Genomic DNA, 14,755 nt, shown 5'->3' with positions numbered 1-14,755 from the left:
CAAGCAAAGTAACTTTAGGATGACCAGTTTGCTTTTCGTTTTCTGCTTCTGCTTTCTCTTGTCACCAGTGTGCTCTGCTCAGCTCACTGGAACACTTACTGCTTCCTGGAATGAAGTGCTACTCAACTTTAGAATCATAAACAAGGCCAATTAAGAGCTTCAAATTTAGCTTCTGTTATTCTGTCCATTGATACTGGAAATCTAAATGGTAGTATGAACTGGTCCTTGTCCTTGAGCTCACTACCCAGAAGGGGAGACCACGATGAGAGCATAAGTCCAAATGCAGTGGGTGCTGTGATTGCAGAGGTGCAAATGCTGCCATCAATAGGACTCTAGAAGAGAGGATGCATTCATTATGTATCGCTTTGCAGTAGTGACCCACACACAATGGCTTTGGGAAATAAATATTTATCATCTCCCATAGTTTCAAAGGGGCAGAAAGCCTGGCGTGGCTTACCTGGGTAACTCCTGCCTCAGGGGCTCTCATGAGGCTGCTGTCACAGTGTTGGTCTTGGGTATAGTCACTGAAAGTTTGACAAGCCAAGGATCCACCTTCGTGGTAGCCCATTTGCATGGCTGTCGGCAGAAGGCCTCAGTTCATTGCTACAAGGGCATTATAAGCTTATATCTAGATGTCCCCCCAAAGCCTTTGTGGTCACAGATGAAACATTTTGGAGGTGGCTGGATCTAGAATGTGTCATGGTGGGATTAAGAATGTGATGCTGGGATTGATTCATGGTGTGATGCTAGAATTAAGGGTGCCCCACCCTGAGTGTGAATGATACTTGCCCTAAGGGTGGATAGCGTGGATAGAATATAAGGGACAGAAAGAGGGCTGCTGTTGTTGCTTGCTGCTCTACTGCCTTCCTGTCTTCTGCCCACCATCAACTGTTTTTCCTCTGCAGTCCCCCTCTGCCAAGCCACCCTGCCTTGGAACCAGCTGACTGTGGATTGAAGCATCTACAAACTATGAGCCAAAATAAACCTTTCCTCCTTTAACTTTAGGTACTGGGTATTCTGTCTCAGCAATGAGAAAAGTAACTAAGACAGAGGGCCTTTCCAAAAAGTTACAACATTGTGGCTAACTTGTCCCAGAGAGAGTGATGAGAGAGAGAGATAAAGAAAGAGGCATAACCCACAGGGGTGATGGTCCATTGATTACACAAGACAACCCCAATTCACTGTGGGAGAAGACCCCATGAGGCCAGGATCACGGATCTCAGAGTCTACCACAGATGTCACCTAAACCTAGGGAATGTGCTTTGATAAATTATTACACTAATATTTAACATGTTTTTTACTTAATTGATAATCAGAACTGGTACTTTTAACTGGAATACAAATGTCTGTATATGAAAGGAGAATGACAATAGTACTTAGTACTGACGCAGTATTTTTATTTGGCAGACAGTGCCAAAGCATGCTTATCATTTCACTGAGAGTGTAGGCAGTGTGGTGTTTAAACATCTGGACCCTACAGTTCCCAGGTGAGTTTTTTTTTTTTAATACTGGCAGGTTAAGGAAGATTACTTAAGTACTCTGTGTCTTGGTGTTCTGTCTGTAGCAAAGGGAATAGTATGTCCCTCATAGGATTGTTTCAAGGTAAGGCAAACTGAGCCACCAGCCTCCTACCTGTGGGAACACTGAGGTTCACATGCCCCCCTTTCCTTTCTCCTTTCCTCTCTCCCCCACCTCTTTCCTTCCTCCTTCTCTCCTCTCTTCCTCCTCCTTTTCTTTTTTCTTTCCACTGGAAAAGGTAAAGCACAGGCACTACTAAAACTGACGCAGTAGGAACCCTAGAAATCCTAGCATAGCGTTCAATGTCCTCCACTCCAGTGGGTCCTCCAGCTGTAGTTCATTGGTGGGTGCTTGCCATGTGCATGGCCCTGGGATGGATTCTGAGTCCCACAGAAAACCCAAACAAACACGAGTGGGTCCACTCCCAAGGCACCAGTTGGTGAGGCTGTGTCAAGTTGCTGTTATACTCTGCCATCATTACTTCTGGGAAAATAAAAATTATGTGGGGTTGGGGAGTGTCACTTATTGGTGGAGTGGTTGCCTGGAATGCACAAGGACCTGGCTCAGAGCCCTGTATTGGGAAAAAAAAGAAAAGGAAGTGAGTTGTATATTGTAATTTTTGGACTCATGAACTATTAGACAAATACAATAGTCCCCCCCTTATCCACAGAGGATACATTTTAAGATCCCCAGGGAATGTCCCAAACCAAATACAGTTCTGCACACTACATATTATTTATGTTTTTTCCCCTAAAAATGCATGCCTATAATAAAGTTCACTTTAGAAGTTAGGCATAGTAAGAGATTAACAACACAAATAATAAAATAGAATAATTATATCAATATACCACAATAAAAGTTATAATTATATCAATATACCACAATAAAAGTTATTTAAAATGTACAAACTATTTATTTCAGGAACTTTCCATACAATATTTTTGGACCAAGATTGACCATGAGTAACTGAAACTACAGAAAGTAAAACTGTAAACTGGGTTGGATGGGCTGGGAGTGGGGGTCAGTGAGTCTGGTTACTCCCTGCCTGGCCTGGATCTGCTTAATGGCTTGGAGCAATGCATACTTTATCCATGGGACACGAAGGCTGACCAGTAGGCCACCCCTGGGTGTCCCTCTGACCCCATGCCATAACCACTGAGGACATGCCCTCGTGACCCTCGCACCCTCTGAATCCCACCTGTTCTTCTATTTGGTTTAATGTGGCTGAGCTTGTGGTGGGAGCTCCCGTCCTCTTGACTTCTTTAGCATTGGTCAAAATGTCCTTGCAACCCCCACCACCAGCTCTCTCTATCTTTAGAAGAGAGAGGGCTTGGACGCCAATGCTGGAAGATTCTCAACCAGGTCATCTGCCCAGGCCTTTCCAGGTTACTGTGGGCCTGTGCCACAGTACTCCTGAGTCGCTGGTTGGCATTGTGAGAACAGATTCTCATGACTAAACAACTGAGAGCCTTAGAGAGGTTTATCTAATGCTGCACAGTGAGATAATGTATCTCTTCTTCTTGTGCAAAGTTTTAAAAAAATAAATAATAAGGACTTGGGATACCAATGAGAGGATGTATTAGTCAGAGTAGACTAGAGAAACAGACATAACACAAAATATGCAAATGTAGAAGAAATTACAAGATTGGCTTATGATGGTCAGCCACAGAGTTGGATGAGGAAGTGTGTGCGTCTGCAGGCTGAACTGCATGAAGAATTCAGTCCAGGGTCTGGAGCTCACTGCAGTGTCCATGCAAGTCAGTATCAGGAGTCCAATGAGTCTGTGATAGAAGGCTGCAGAATCTACACCGGAAGGCTGAAGCTGAACAATCTGAGCTAGAAGCCAGGAGATGATGTCTAAGCTGAAGGTGAAGACTGGAGCAGCAATCAATCCTTTCTCATTTCCCTTTTATTGTAAGCAGGTTACCTGCCCTGGGAGAGGGTCCTTTACACCCACACTATCTCCGTGCCCTCCTCTTGCACAGGCTGAAGATGTTTACAAAGTGAGGACCCTGGCTCCCTGCTGAGTCACTTAGTTTAATTTTTAAGCTTCTCAAGTTGATATAATGAACAACATCCTAGAGGGTTAAGGGCATGTCCTCTACACCCTAGGATGCAGAACTGCTGAATTACTTAGTTAAGCTTCTAGACTTCTCAAGTTGACACAATGTATCAGCCATTACAGAGGAGCTGTGTTTAGAATGATGCTTCTCCTCCTACTTTCCCTGCTTCTTTGGAAATGGCACTGTTAAGGCCTTATAAATACAAGCAGGCCTGACATAGTGAGAAATGTATGTTTCCTTGCTAGCCCCACCTCTGGCATATGCTTTTGGAGACCCTGGGAAGCCCAGAAAGGAGAAGTGTTTTTGGAGGCTAATGAGATGACTGATGCCTTGGATACCCCTAGAGTGGGGCTAGTTCCACCCTGACTTCTGACCTCTGACCTCTGGGAAAGGGGTAAGGCTGAAAGTTGAGCTAATAACCAGTCACCAATGATTTCACCAGTCCAGCCCTTGGTAGTGACACCACAGCCCCCATAAAGAACAGTTGTGGAGGGCTCCCTGGTTGTTGAACAATTAATCACCTGTATTTACCTTTCCATGAGAATGAGAGACTTCCCATAAGCAAGATAAAGAATGTTCTCACAGTTGGAGATTCCAGGCGTCCATGGCTGAGGGGGACTGGGGTCAGAGGTGGCAAGACAGAGCTGTGTTTTATATCTTCCAGTCCTCCCTTCCTTCATTGAGACCTCTTTGCAAATCTTTTCTCCTTAGAGAAACCTGCTTAAAATGAGGAATTAGGTATCCACCTTCTATCTGTCCAGGGGAAAATACATTTATTAAACTTGCCATTGAAAGAACACCACTAACCAATAGGCAAAATAATCTCCCTTTGTGTGCCACTTGGATCTATTTACTTTGTTTTTTTGAGACAGGGCCTTTCTATGTAGTCTAGGCTGCTTTTGGACTCACTATGTAGCTCCGGCTGGCCTCAAACTTGTAGTGATCCTCCTGCCTCCGCCTCCCAAGTGCTGGGATTACAGGCGTATGCCACCACTCCCAGCTGGATCTAACTGTTCACTTAGTTATTTATTCAGAGTGGTGCTGGGCATTGAACTCAGGGCCTTGTGCATGTGAGGGAAGTACTTTATCACTGAGCTACATCCTCAGCTCCTTCACTTCTGACTCTTTTAGGTGGCATTGGAGAACAACATAAATACTGGTCAGATTTTAATTTTTGATGAAGGGAGCATGGCTTCTCAAGCATTCTGCAGCTAGGAATCATACAGTATTTGATGATCAGAAACCCTGGAAGTCAACTTTTTTTTTTTTTTTTGCCCAAGGTGCAGGTAATGTTACCAATTTGCTGAGGTTCTTTTGCTCAATTTAGATAGAAATCACAAACTGGCAAATTGCAGCTCCCTCAGCATCAGCCAGTCTGAGCTTTGAATGCCTGCAGCTCTGGGCTCTGGATGTTAGCTTCCCTGAGCCCGAGTGCTGCTGGCTCTTAGTTCCCAGTGCTAGCAGCTCTCCTCCCTGCAGTCCTAGCAGCCGGAGCCAGCAGCCTCTGTAGCTCTCCCTTGCTCTCTCTCTGCTCTAGCAGCCCTCAGTGCTATCAGCTTTAGCTGCTGGCTGCTTCAGTACCAGCAGCCTCGGTGTTGCCAACTCTTACTGCAACTGCTCAGCCTGCTGTACTCAAGATGGAAATCATGGACAGGCAAAATAAATCCACCTGGAAAAGGCTTTGTTAGGATTTAAGCTGCAGTGTAGGGCCAAGCAGTATATAACCCGCTCTGATAAGAGTGTTAGGAACGTTGCTTATGTAGGCAGAAAGGGCAGATTCATCACGTGAAGCGTCCTGCTGGTTAACTGCACATCTTCTGCTATCATCCCAGCCGCAAGGGCATATGGGGTCTGCCTTCCCTGGCAATTGTGGGCAGGGTGGCAACCTGGACACTGAAGCACTTGTAGAGGGGTAGAGTCATCTGGAGAGGCTGCAGCACATGCAGAACTCTTCAGGAGAATCGGTCCTCCTCGTCTGTGTCCATGGGGAAAGAAGCGTGGCATAAAGCTGAAGAAGTGAGTGGTGCACACCTATAATCCCAGCACTTGGGAGGGAGGCTGAGGCAAGAGGATTGCTGTGAATTCAAGGGAGGCCTGGGCTATCTAGGGAGACTCTGTCTCAAAATCCCCAAATAAGAAAAATAAGTGAATGAATAAATAAATAAATAATAAACTTGAAGAAGTAAAACTGAGGAAAAATAAAAGCAAGTGGTAAGGAGGAAAATGTTCTTATATTTTCCCCTTCTGGGACTGACAAGAAAAGTTGATCTGAGAATGCCATCAGAAGGCAGTAACGCTCTCTGGCAAGGTGTTGTCGCGGGCTGGTTCATCTCCCACATACCACATCCCTGTGGTAATCGCCAAGTTGTGCTGTCCGAGGCCCTGGGAAGGTGACTGTTAGAACATAACCTTCCTGGAACTTCCAGATCATGCCAGTTAGAGCGCTCTGTGCGGGTGGTTGACAGGCTGCTGCTTAGCTGGGTGCAGTGGCACAGGCTTGTGACCCCAGCACCGAGAGAGGTTGAGACAGGAGGATTGAAAGTTTGAATCCCGCCTGGGCAACCTAGTGAGACCATCTATTAAGTAAAAATTAAAGAGGCTGGAGATACAGCTTAGTACAAAGGCCTTAGATTCAATCCTCAGGAGGGTGGGTGGTGAACAGACAGTATCTAAGAAATGCCCGCACAATCCATCTCAGTTACATCAAGGTAGAGAGAATTCTGGGTGGGGCCCCTGCATATGTTCATATTAGGTGACAGACTGTCCTGCAGGGCTCATAGTGCAGGCAGCATTGCATCCATTATTATTTTTACCTGTTTACTCACATTTTAGTTGTGGACATCTGCCCCAAATTGTCTCATGTCAAAACTGGGACTCAAACTGATTTCCTCCAACTCCTACTGAGCTGTAAGCTCAGATTTCAGTGTTAAATTGTTGCTTATTTTTAGCAGGGAACATGGGTGCACAAACAAATAAGCAAGACAATAAACCATAATACTTAGCATGAATGCAACGAGCAGTACAACAGAGGAGCATGTAGATGGTGTTAGCAACTCAGAGTTGACCTGATGCTGAATGAGAGCTAGAGGTAGAATGGGATAAAGATGGAGAGGCTCAGAAGAGTGATTACTGCTCTTATTTAAGTGTACTTCTGAAAGAAGAGGCCACAAACTGGGCTGCCTGAAGACACCTTGAATTTGTCCTTCACGGCGTTTACAATTACTTTGAATTAGCTGCAGTATTCACTTTCCTGGTGCTGGGACAGAATACCCTACTCCTGCAATATGAAGGAGGAGAGGTTTACTTTGGCTTATGGTGCCAAGGGTTCAGTTCATGGTTGGTTGTCTCCAAGGCAGAAGCAGTATAGCAGATGGGTGTGGTGGAGGAACGCTGCTCATAACACGGAGACCAAAAAGGGTAGAGAGAGAGGGGAAGAACTGTATATAAGAACACAGCATTCCAATCCAGGCTTGGTAGTGTATTCCTGTAATCCTTGAACACTGGGAAGCTGAGGAGAAAGACTATAAGTTCTAGCTCAGCCTGGGCAACTTAGTGACTTAGCAAGACCCTGTCGCAAAAAAAAAAAAAAAAAAAAAAAAAAAGATTTCATAGAAGCATCAAGATTTTTTATTTCTCTTTGAAATTCAGAAGATCTGTTAACATGGGATTCATGGTTTCATGTTGTGTCAGTCAGTTACCCCACACAGCCTGGGCTTGCTGAGCTCCAACACTGGGTCCACCAGGCCTGTTCTGGACCCAAGGAGTTGAGAAGATAGGATTTCCATAGCCATAGAGACCTGTCAGCAAATACATCTACAGAGTTAAAGGGGGTAGAAAAGCCTGGTTTAATTCAGTAGGTTAAACACTCAAGGAAATGCTATTTGTTGCTCTCCTTTACTACTTAGATTTCATGTGTAGTGTGCAGTGAATTCAGAAAGAGCTATGCTTCTGACAAGAGAATAATAAAGTAGCAGCACTAAGGACTTGGATTCTACTTGGATTCGCTGTGCCCCCCGACACTGGAAGATGTATGCCAGACAAATTAACTACCTTGTCATTTACTTCCTTTTCCAATCCCCATAACTTTGACTTGTGATCTCATACAGAGGCTTTCCAACAATTTTAACTCTCAGCTGCACTATAAAAATTTTCATCACATGTGTATGCATTTGTAACTAAAAATTTTCAAAATTCAATTCATACTTTTATTTATAATAATTGAGACCATCACCAAGGAAGGCTTGAATTAGGCCCAGCACCACAGAAACGAAGACTATTCTGACATGTATTTTAGAGATATGTTAGTGACATATATGATGATGATGATTTTTAATTTTTATAGTTTTTTAAAAATTAGAAAATATATGACTTTTAGGATGCTTTACATTTAAAAAAAATCTTCATTCACTGCTCTTTTTGGTTATTTATTTGTTTGCTTTGAAACAGGGTCTTGTGGTCTTGTTTTGTAGCCCAGGTTGGCCTCAAACTTCAGGTGATCCTCCTGCCTCAGCCTGCCAAGTCCTGGGATTAGCAGCGTGTGCCACCACGCCTGACTTTGTTTTAAATATCTTTGAAGTGTACAGTGCTATTCAGATTGCTGGACTGATGTCACTGCCATCCATCTTCATTTTCATTTTTTTAATTGTTTTTTCTTGGTGGTACCAGGAATCAAACTCATGACCTTGCGCTTGCCAGGCAGGCGCTATGCCGCTGAGCTATCTCCCCGGCATTTTGCCATTCATCTTCAGAACATTCTCATCTTGTGAAAACAAGAACTTGTACTCATTAAATTCTAATCCTCCGTTCCTCCTCCCAAGCCTCTGGCAACCTCTGTCCTTTCTGTCTCTATGAATTTATCCCCCCAGGTATTGTGTCTGAGTAGAATCAAAAAGTATTTGTTCTTCTGTGGCTGACTTAGCTCACTTAGCATAATGTCCCCAGGATTCAGTCATGCTGTGGCGCATGTCAGAATTTCCTTCTTTTTTTTAAGACCGGCTATTTTAAGAATGGATATTTTGTTTATCCACCACCCACTGATGGACATTTTGGCTGCTTTCACTTTTAACTATTGTGGATAATACTACAATAAATGTGGTATACAAACCTCCATACAACACCCTGCTAGCAATTCTTTTTTATTTTTTTGAGACAGTCTATATAGTCGAGGCTGGCCTTGAACTTGCTATGTAGACCAGACTGGCCTTGAATTCATGGCAATCCTGCCTCGGCCCCCCAAGTGCTGGAACTACGTATGTGTTCTACCATGCCTGGCCCTGCTTGCGGTTCTTTTGGGTCTATACCCAAGAGTGGATTTTCTGGATTTTCTGGTAGTCCTGTTTTGTAATTTTTTAAAGAAAAACAATAACTTTTGTGAAGATACAGCTCCCATGAAATAATGTGCTGCCTTACAACATTCACCTGTGTCCTGCACCGGGACTCTGAAGCGGTCTGCTGAGTTTGCAAATAAGAGTTCTTGCAGAAATCTTGTTACCAGGGATATCAGGAGCACAGATCTACAGAGGCATTGTTAGGGCAGAACCAGCCTCCAGGGCCAATTTACCTCCATGACCAGGGTTAGGAAACCCTAATATGCGGTTGAGAAACGATCTCTTCCTTCCATGTTAGGATGCTTATGGCCTACATGTCTTACAACGCAGCTGCGTAGTGGAGCCCTTCTCCACATATGCTTGCAGTATGAAGCCAGACAGCAAAGAACAAAGTCCTCAATCCCAACTGCAGCCATCCATATTTACACTAAATAAAATAGAATTCCCCGCCGAAATTAAAACCCCGTTTTATTTCTAAAAATTACATGTAATGAAGGTTCACTATAAGATAATGAAAAATATAGATCCATACAAATAAGAAAATTAAAATCCTTTCTAAAACCATGTAATACTACCCAGTTTTTGTTAAATCTATCCAGGATATCTCCTAAGCATAAATAAATATATTTAATGCAATTTTCACTGTAAAATAGAGACATATTATAATTTATTATTTTTTAACTTTCCCACCAGGTTTTGCTGTTGTTTTTTGAGACAGAGTCTCACTATGTAGTTCAGCCTTGCCTTGATGTCACTACGTAGCCCAGGCTGGCTGTGAACTTGCGGCACCCCGCCTCCTTCAGCTTCCTGAGTACTGGGATCACAAGCAGGTACCATCACATTTGGCTACACTGGAGTTTTGCAACAGCACTTCTTTTCTTTTTTTTGAGACAGGCTCTTACTGTGTAGCTCAGGCTAGTTTTGAACTCACTATGTAGCCCAGGCTGGCCTTAAACTCACAGTGATCCTCCTGCCTCAGTCTCCCAAGTACTGTGATTATAGTTGTGCACCATCACGCCCAGCAATAACAATATTTTCAATTTAAGGGAGAGTCCACTTTCTCATGTCATCAAATACTGTGTTAGAGTATCAGTTTTGATGGTTTCCGTTTCAAATTTATGTGACCCAAATGAATCCCAGTTTCTGAGCTGCTGCCAAGAGAAATTGGTCCACCAATGGCCTCTGCTAAAGGGTTATTTCCTCTCCTGCTCCCTCCTAGCTGATGGTATCTGTCATATGGGCAGTAGTAGGCTTCAAGGAGGCAGTGAGGGGGCAGAGGCAGGGCGAAAAATAAAATCCCTGCTCAGGGAAGAGCAGGACCAAGGATGATCTCATTGCTACATCTGAGCAGAGAATGAGCAGGAAGTCAGAGATCACAGAGGGTCACAGGAGAAAGGAGGTAGATAAAAGCTCAACAGGAGTCAGTGCCTTGAAAGGTCATAAACAGATCCACTGGTGTGGGTAGCAAAAAGCACGAGTATGGTAAGCTAGGCAGTTGATGCAAATATGTAGAATAGTGTTTTCAGGTAAAGACTTTGCAGATAGATGACCATTTGAAAATTGGAGCTTAGACATGATATAACTTGGATTGGTTAATCTTCTGAGCTGTAATTTCCTTGTCAGTAACATGTGCACAATAATACATCTGTCACTGAGTTGCTGGAAGAATCTATTGAGATAACACAGGCAAAGTTCTTAGTATAGGCCCTGGCATTTAGAAGCACTAAATAATGCAGTTTCTATTATTGCTATTCCCCCCAACATACCTTATATTGTATTCCATTTGAATCTCCGGGCATATAGTTTGTGAGCTTATAAACACGTATGTTGTATTCTGGAAGGTTTTCATGGGTTTGGATTTTTTATTGACCAAACTTCTGAAGTAACTGAATCAGTTTTTTAATCTGTGATTTTCTTCTAAATTAAGGATAATTTCCAGCTTATAGAACTGAATTTTCTTTTCCTTTGTCTCCTAAAGTCTTGAGCAGTTATAAGAACCACACACTACAAAGGAGCATTAGCAGTAGTGTATAAATTGGTGCCTCAGGAGATAGTATTCTCACAGTATGTGAGAAAGAAAGGAAGCATCTCGAACTTTCTCTCTTGCCCTGACGGTACAGAGGGGAGAGGGTGGGCTCACTTTTTAGTCATGTCAACGTTTTACCTCTTCCCGTGCCCCCCTAGAGATGATCAAGGACTACGTGGCAGGTATAAATAGCCTTGCTGAGAACATCCTCATACCTCGAGCGGGGCCCATAACTGATGTTGCAACGAGAGTCCTGATTTAGCTCTGAGAGAGGCACTGCAAAGGACTCTCAGGAGGACGGTATTTATATCCATACTGACAGATGAGGACTGTCACTGTACCTCTGGCAGATGGCTCGAAGGCACACCCCTGGGTCAGTCCTCTCCCCGCCATAGCTGGCGACCCATGCAGAGTGCTTTCTGAAACTCTCATCTTACATGGGCAGCCACGACGTGGAGCTGCTCTGGTGAAACACTGGTTACTAGGGAAAGAACCCAAGGTACGAGGGTCAGCAGACAAGCTGTAGAGGGCATGTCCTTTAGGGGCTTAGGGGCACAAGTCTTTTGGCATCACTGAGCCAACCGCAGTTCGAACTTCTGTATTCAGTTGCCATCGTCTACTCTGACGTAAGAAAAAGGAAATGAAAACTGACTATTACGATCCCTGTAGAAGAGCCGGGCAAATTACAGTTGTCTCTTTTCATTTTTTAGATGCTTAATTAATTCAAAAACCTAACATATGCCAGGGATGGTGGTGCACGCCTGTAATCCCAGCACTTAGGAGGCTGAGGCAGGAGGATCACTGTGAGTTCAAGGCCAGCTTGCACTATACAGTGAACCCTGTCTCAAAAAAACAAAACAAAACATTATAGAACAAAACCCTAACACATTCTCAGGTCAAGTAATAAGGAACCAGAAATTCTAGGATTAGTTTGAGTTATTTGATTAGGGTTAAGAGACAGTGACTAATAACACATATAAAATAGACAAACATGTAAATTATATATTATTAATTATATACTATATATGGATATATCTTTGTGAAATTTGAAGTGTAGTAGAGACAAGGGTCCAAGTTTATGCTCTTCCTTTCTTTATGTTGGTTCTTTTTGAGACAGGTCTCACTGTGTAGCCCAGGTTGGCCTTCAACTCATGGTGATCCTTCTGCCTCAGCCTCCCAAGTCCTGGGGTTACAGGTGTGGGCCACTATGCCTGCCCCGTGGTTTTTCCCATTTTGCTCTTGTGCCTGGAAGGCAGATGCCACAGTTCATTAGCTAAAGCTCCACCCAGGTCCCCTCTCTGTAAGGTGACTGGTATGTCTGGGCCCCGGACCATCTCTGTTCCCACCTCTGAAGGGTCAGGGGCAGCCCGTGGGAGGATAAAAACCAAGAGGAAGTTAATATGCGACTTAGGACTTGTATTCGGAATGCATAAAGAACTCTCAAACTCAAAGGTAAAAAACAAAACAAAAAACCACAAGCCAATCAGAAACAGGCCGGCAACTTGAAACCACCCAGATGAAGGTAATCATCATGCATCACAGACATACATTAATCATAAAAAGAAAGGAAACTTAAAACAGAAAAATGCTCAGTAAACTCATGAAAAGGTGTTCAACATTGTTAGGGAAATACAAATCAAAGCTACAGTGCGATGTCCCTACACACGTAATAAAGTGGCTAAAACTTAAAGATAAACCCGAAGTGACAGTGCCAGGTGCTGATTAAGATGCAGAGTGACTGGAACTCGTCGTTACTGGCGGGAACACGGAATAACAGAGCCATTTTAGCAGCTAGCTCGACGGTTTCTTCCAGAGGTGACATGTACTCACCCTAAGACCCAGGAGTGCCGCTTTGGGTGTTTATCCAAGTGAACTGAAAACTTCTGTTCACACCAAGACCTATATGCAAATGTTTAGAGCAGTGTAAGTCATTAATACTGGAAACTGGAAGCCATCCAAATGTCCTACAATGCTGAACGGCTAAACAAACTGCAGTGCATCCAGACAGTGAAATTCTACTGAGCAAAAAAAAAAAAAAAGGAACTAACTTCTAATACGCATAACAGCACGGATGAGTCTCAGACACATTGTTATGGTTTATATTTCGATGTCCTCCCAAGCCTCCTGCACTCCCAGGCAGGGCTTTTAAAAAGTGATTAAATCATAGCAGCTCCGTAGCACAGTGTGACGTTTGGAGGGGCAGTGTTACCTGCTTAGTTTTGTAGGGAGGCTCAAGTCAGATGGCTGAGGAAAAATGTCCAGCAACTGGTACATTTCCACCCCTCTTCTCATCCCAACTCAGTCTCCTTCTTAGTGTTTACTGATTGTGGGCTGACAGCATTAATCTTTTTTTTTTTTTTTTTTTGGAGGCAGGGTCTCACTATGTGGTTCAAGCTAGCCTTGAACTCACTATGTAGCCCAGGCTGGCTTGAATTTGAGGCTATCCTCCTGCCTCAGCCTCCCCCACCACACTCAGCTAGAATTAACAATTTGAAGATAATTGTATTTAAAACTATTCTTTTTTTTTTTCCTGGTACCGGGAATCGAACTCATGACCGTGTGCTTGCCAGGCAGGTGCTGTGCCTCTGAGCTAAATCCCCAGCCCCTTAAAACTCTTCTTAGTGCTTACTATATGCCAGACACTGTTTCAAGTCCTTTGTATTTGTCAGTCCATATGTTGGCTGGAGGTGGTGGTACACACTTATAACCCCGGCATTGTGGGAGGCTGAGACAGGAGGACTGCAAGTTTTGATGACTGAGACCATGTCTCCAAATGAAAAATAAGAAAAAGGCTAGGGATGTAGCTTAGGGCAAAGGCCCTGTGTGCAGAACTGAAAAAAAATTAACAAAAATCTTATGAGGGAGGCATTATTATTATTATCTCCATTTTTTGGAGCAGGGTCTGCATATGTACCTTAAGCTGGTCTTGAACTCAGTATGTAACCCAGGTTAGCCTTGAACTTGCAGTGATCCTCCTGCCTTAGCCTCCCAAGTGCTGGATCATAGGCGTGTACCCACATACCACCATTATCTTCATTTTATTCACAGAGACACTGAGGAACGAGTGAGTATGTGAATTACCAAGGAAGCTGAACTTGTATCTCCTGGTTGAGAAGCCTTTTTTCATGAGGCTGTCTTCCTTTCGGGTGCCCCTTTTCTCTTAGCGGCATTCGTTCGTTTATATTAACTTTCATAGTTGACACAACACTTTTGAAAGCCCGACGGGATGTGCAGCCGTAAGAATTTGGGTGCGAAGTAGTAGCAACGTGTATGTGTCCGCGTGGGCGACACTGTGTGTGGGCGACGCTGTGTGCGAGCACCTCTAGCAAGTCCAGGGCAGTTAAATGCTGCTCTTGTGAGGCTAGTGTGGCTGTGCTCTGTTTCCACGCATGTGACACAAAGCCCTCTTTTCCGGTCTTGATCCTGACTGGCCTTTGGAGGTCCAGCGAACATCCTGCCTCTCCTTCTGATGACCTTTAAGCAGCACCCACCCCATGCTGAGCATCGCCCGGTCTTCACTGACTTGAGGGCAATGTGTGGTGGCCCGGAAGTGGGGTTCGCCAGTCAGGATGGAATAGGAGCAAGTCCGAGGGTGCTGTGTGCTCTAGAAATATAGGAAGAGCAGGAGAGAGAAGAGCTAAAGGTGAGAGAAAGGTGGGTGTGGCGGTGTATGCTGTAATCTCAGCACTCTGGGAGGCCGAGGCAGGAGGATGGAAAGCTTGAGCCCAGCTTGGACAATTTAGCAATTTAGTAAAAAATTGTTCCAAAATAAAACATAAAAATGGCTAGAGTTGTGGCTCTGTGAGAAGGCTCTGAGTTCA

At 44.0% G+C, this 14,755-nt stretch overlaps 1 long non-coding RNA gene across 1 annotated transcript; it reads right to left on the bottom strand.

Moving 5' to 3' along the window:
• Positions 1-1,431: 1,431 nt before the first annotated feature.
• Positions 1,432-14,195, bottom strand: LOC102025076. Its single transcript, XR_259413.2, has 3 exons — positions 14,016-14,195; positions 12,765-12,833; positions 1,432-2,089 (listed from the first exon to the last, which is right to left on the bottom strand). It is a non-coding gene; the product is annotated as an uncharacterized LOC102025076 (long non-coding RNA).
• Positions 14,196-14,755: the final 560 nt, after the last annotated feature.

Source organism: Chinchilla lanigera, unplaced genomic scaffold, assembly GCF_000276665.1.
Source record: "Chinchilla lanigera isolate Chin_1 unplaced genomic scaffold, ChiLan1.0 scaffold00004, whole genome shotgun sequence".
Lineage (NCBI taxonomy): Eukaryota > Metazoa > Chordata > Mammalia > Rodentia > Chinchillidae > Chinchilla > Chinchilla lanigera.
This window is presented reverse-complemented; position numbering and strand designations above follow the sequence as displayed.